We start from the raw sequence: 796 nt of genomic DNA, 5'->3' as shown, positions 1-796 counted from the left end.
CTTACATTACAATCTTTCAAAATACTATGTTACACAATAACAGCAATGATGAAGACCACAGACAACACTTATCTTATCAGAACATGCACCCTTACGGGGGCAATAGATTCACATCATAATGCTCATGGAATAATCTATACAAACTACTGCAATAAAAAAAAATATTTGTTCACCGAAGAAAAACACTAAAAATCACATTCTTCTCTATATATCAATATATATCTTTATATTTTCATTTTTTTCTCTGATTGTGCTAGCTTCGCTCTATCTTATGATCAGTCTTTCTATTGTCTATCAGTCTTTCATCTATCTGTAGACATAGGTCCGAGTTTAATTTTATTAGTGAACACCCTAAAAGGCTCTTCTAAGTTTTATTTAATTAAATGTACAACAATGTAACAAAAATAGATGATCGAACACACACGTGTAATCATAATGTTTGTTATATACACATGGCATACTGGTTATACATTTTTATAAGTACATAATTAAGTTATTAATATCAGATTTCTTAAATTTGTTAGCACTTATTCAATCGGCGGGTTAATTAGCTACATAATTTACTTATTTTCTTAATAAATCCGCTAACCTTATTCGGGGGGAATATCATTACCATACAAAGACTATGTTTACTTGAGTGTATGCATCGTCTCCATGTTGCAATTTCAGCAAATGAAGAACTGACACATGCGTTATACCACTTTGCATAACGACATGGGAAATCAAACTAATTATTATAGTGAACTGGCATTACTCTGGTATGAGTCACAACCATCAAAGGCACAAACGAGTTTGT

The sequence above is a fragment of the Penaeus monodon genome, chromosome 19 (genome assembly GCF_015228065.2).
Source record: "Penaeus monodon isolate SGIC_2016 chromosome 19, NSTDA_Pmon_1, whole genome shotgun sequence".
NCBI lineage: Eukaryota > Metazoa > Arthropoda > Malacostraca > Decapoda > Penaeidae > Penaeus > Penaeus monodon.
Note: the sequence above shows the minus strand (reverse complement) of the source record.